Consider the following 4,369-nt stretch of genomic DNA (forward strand, 5'->3'; position numbering starts at 1 on the left):
CAGAGCCCTGTTGAGATTATTCAAACTGGGACTTTCCTGATGGTCCAGTGGTTAAGAATCCACCTGCCAATGCAGGAGACATGGGTTCAATCCCTGATGGGAGAGGATCACACGTGCCACAGGGCAACTAAGCCCGTGTGCTACAGCTACTGAGCTCATGCACCATAACTACTGAAGCCTGTGTGCCCTAAGAGCCCGTGCTCTGCCACAAGAGAAGCCACCACTATGAGAAGCCCACACACCACAAGTAAAGAGTAGCCCCCGATCACCACAGCTAGAGGAAGCCCACACACAACTAAGACCCAGCACAGCCAAAAATAAAAATAAATAAATATTTTAAAATAACAAAATTCTTTTTAAAAAAAAGAAAAATAAATTCTTCAAAAGTAGCCAACTCAACCTCTTTCCTTGCCTCACCCATTCCTTCTTGTGGAAACTGTAATAAAGTCTTTGGCCAAAGCTTTCTCCACACACCTTCTGCCTCCTGGCCAACTTTCGGTCTTAGGCCCCTGTATGTGCCTCTTGGGAACTCTGCATAATAAAACTTTCAATGGCATTGAACTCCTGTGTCATAACTCAGTCACCTCTATAAATTAAGTACTGGGCACAATCAAAACATCTGTCACTTCCGTTATAGCAGTTAACATATAGTCTCAGATATTATGTATATAGTAGATACTTTCATCTCCAGAGTCTAACCTTCCTGAGAGCAGGAACCATATTTTATTAAAAAGCTCTGTAGTGTGGGTTTACATGCCTGAGAATGTACACAATCAGTGTTTATCCAACTGATTTGCTGAACTGTGGTCAATTCCTATCCCTTGGCAAAGCCATTTCCTTGTGACTGTTCTTCTCCCATAGCAACAGTACACCGTAGGATATGCAGAGAAGTGGTTCTCATTTTCCACAGGGAAGAAATAAAAAAGCCAGCCCCACAAACACAAGGCATTACCTAGACTGCTGGGTCCCAATAAGGAGTCCAGGCCTAGACCAATATTAGAGGCATTTACACGGAGACAAAGCAGAAAACTGGTAACACGGCTGTTTAGATACTCAGTGCTGTGGCTCAGGACTCTGCGTCAGTAACGACACAGGAGACAAATCATGACAGCATTCATTGGAGAATAAATGGAAATTATTTTGAGTATCTAACTGGATTGACAGTGAGGAACTGGGGATTGTTTTTCAAAAACCTAAAGCATCTTAACTATCCCATTCTCAAGATTTGTTCCATTGTGTTTTTTAAATTACATATGCTTGAGTTCTGGGACTTAAACAGAGATGCTCTCTATCCCTTGGTATTTCTAACTGAATAATTCAGATCCCCTGGAGATGGAGATGGCAAACCACTCTAGTATTCTTGCCTGGAAAATCCCATGGACAGAGGAGCTTGGTGGGCTACAGTCCACAGGGTTGCAGAGTCAGACATGACTAAAGCAACTTAGCAAGCAGCAAAATGCAAATATAAATATCTAGAAATCCTCTTTAAGATAAATAAGTAACATGCAGTCGTTGGTTTTTAGGTCATCTGGTATTGGCAAAAAGCCATGGATTTGCAGTTTGAGGACTGGTATGTTCAAGTACAAGAGTGACTAGGCTCTGTCACTAATCAGCTGTGTGACCCTGATAAAACCTTTACCTCTCTGCCTTTATTGACAAATAAGAATCTATCATAAGAGAACTACCCTGACGATTAAATGTTAAAGGTGCTTCATCTGCTTCTGGGTGAGAGCCATGGCAGTGGCAAATTCAAGCCCTGTCAATCCCATGGTATTCTTTGATGACAGCATTGGCGGCCAGGAAGTTGGCCACATGAAGACTGAACTCTTTGTAGACATTGTGCCTAAGACTGCCGAGAATTTTAGGCAGTTCTACACAGAATTCAGAAAAGATGGGGTTCCAATAAGCTACGAAGGGAGCACCTTCCACAGGGTCATAAAAGATTTCATGATTCAGGGTGGAGATTTTGTTAATGGAGATGGTACTTGAGTCACCAGTATCTACTGGGGGCCATTCGCAGATGATAATTTTAAACTTAGATACTCAGCTCCAGGCCTGCTTTCCATGACAAACAGCGGTCCCAGTACAAATGGCTGCCAGCTTTTCATCACCTGCTCTGAGTGTGATTGGCTAGATGGGAAGCTCATGGTGTTTGGAAAAATCATTGATGGACTTTTGGTGATGAGAAATATTGAGAATGTTCCCACAGGCCCCAACAATAAGACCAAGCTGCCTCTGGTGATCTCACAGTGTGGGGAGATTTAGTCCAGAGGGAGACTGAATCTCAGACCCTCTACCTCTGCCACTGCAGGCCTTCCCTTGTTTGATATGATACTCTTGAGTAAGATAACTTGGATCGGCCCCTCTGGAGGCTTCCCTGATGGCTGCTGCCCCATTTGATCAAGAGACCTTGGAGGCATCACAGATTCAGAACCCAAGATTTTATGTGTAAGTCAACTGTAAATAAAATCATTTTATTTTAATGTTAAAGGTGCTTCATAAACTATAAAGCACTGCACAAACATCAGTCATCTCTTGCACTGGAAGCTCCAGAGCCTAGCATGAGACCTGACACAGAGCTAGAATTCAAAATTCATAGAGCTAAATGAGTAACTGATGAGTTCTGTGATCTCAGGCAACAAAAATCTCTTCTCTACGTCCTCCTCCATCTCCTTTGATATCGCTGTCACCCTTGTTCACTGGACTACAGTCATACTGTCCATTTTCTTGTCCTCCTAAACAGTGAGCTTACTCCTGCCTCAGGGCCTTTGTACCTACTCTTTCCTCTGCCTGGATCACGCTTCCTCAGCTCTTTGCACAGCCATTCCATTCTCCTCAGTCAGGTCTTAAGCCAACTGTCATTTCTTCAGAGGCTTTCTCTTACCACCCTAACTAATGTTCCTCTCCTATCATTCACTCAATATATACTCCTGTTTTATTTTCTCTACCTATTAACTTATTACACTCTCCTTCACAAGAATAAAAAACACTCTACTAGAGATTCCTTGTCTTTTTTTTTTTTTAATAATTTATTTGTTTGGCTGTACCAGGTCTTAGTTGTGGCATGTGGGATATTAGATATTCATTGCAGCATGGTGGTTCTTTAGTTGCAGCTAGGGATCTAGTTCCCTGACCAGGAATTGAACCTGAGCCCCCTGCATTAGGGGTGCAAAGTCTTAACCACTGAACCACCAGGGAAGTCCCTCCTATGTCTGTCTTGTTCACCACTGTATTCCAATGCCCCAAAACATGTAGCTTATAGAAAACTCTCAACAAACATTTGAATAAATAAGACTGAAATAACTTTATATCAAAAGTTTCATTTATTCAACAAATATTTTGTATGCATCTATGAGGATTCAGGCTTTATTTCAAAGTGGTGGAGATTCAACTGAGAACAAAACAGACAAAATTCCTGCTTTCTTGGGGCTTGCCTTCTAGTGGGGAAACAAACAACAAATAAGATAAAAAGTGAAGTACATGCTGTATCTGATAGTAAGTTTTAAGGAGAAAAAGAGAGCAGTAAAGGAGGATATGAAGTGTATGTGGAGGGGCACACAAAAATGAGACTGAGCCATGAGGATATGTGGGGGAAGTGCATTCCAGAACAGGGTAAGTGGGACAGGAATGAAGGGGTTGGAGGCTAACACAGTAGGTGATAAGGTCAGGAGGTTAAGAAAATTCATATTGCATAGTGCCCTATCGACTAAACCAAGGACTTTGACTTTTACAAAAGAATTATGAGAAGGTTTTGGAGAATTTAAGCATGGGGTATCATGATATGGTTTGCTTTAAGAGAATCTCTGGGTCTGCTGTTTGGGGAATACCTGAAAGGTAAGTGAAGGGATCAGTAAGGACATTACAAATACCATAGCAAGAGATCGGGGCTCCGAAAGACTAGGGAAGGAGGAGGTGTGGGGTTGGAAGATTACATTTTGACTTTTGACAGTTACTTTGGAGTGGAGTTTAGAGAGAGTTGTGACCTAGGCGTCAGCACCTGGAACTCAAATGGTACCTAATATAAAAGTAATCGAGTCCCAGCTCTGCCACTTACTAGTAGCAAACTCGTGAGTTAATCATTTCTAGGTTCTGAGCCTCTGCTGCACTACTAGTGAAATGAAAAGGATATTCCCATATAACAGGGCCTTCATGAGAACAAAATGAGAAGTGTCAAAGCTGGCCGTGAGCAAGGTGAGAACCCTGAGCCAAGGACCGCACGGCCCTGCCCCAGAGAAGGGGGCTGCCGTGGAACAACCGACTTTCGAATCCACCGCACGAGCTCCGCAGCGACAAGAAAGAAGCGCTCCTGCCAAAGTCGCAAAGGAGCCTTGCGGTGCCCAAACCTCGCGAGATTTCTTGGCAAAGTCAT

General features: G+C 42.9%; 1 non-coding gene and 1 pseudogene across 1 annotated transcript; one reads left to right on the forward strand and one right to left on the reverse strand.

Moving 5' to 3' along the window:
- Window positions 1–1,720: 1,720 nt before the first annotated feature.
- On the forward strand, window positions 1,721–2,303 carry LOC133252000 (peptidyl-prolyl cis-trans isomerase H-like; annotated as a pseudogene).
- An 822-nt stretch (window positions 2,304–3,125) lies between these two features.
- TRNAR-CCU (transfer RNA arginine (anticodon CCU)) lies at window positions 3,126–3,198 on the reverse strand. Its single transcript has one exon. It is a non-coding gene; the product is annotated as a tRNA-Arg (tRNA).
- Between the last annotated feature and the right edge of the window lie 1,171 nt (window positions 3,199–4,369).

This window comes from Bos javanicus, chromosome 7, assembly GCF_032452875.1.
Source record: "Bos javanicus breed banteng chromosome 7, ARS-OSU_banteng_1.0, whole genome shotgun sequence".
Classification (NCBI taxonomy): Eukaryota; Metazoa; Chordata; class Mammalia; order Artiodactyla; family Bovidae; genus Bos; species Bos javanicus.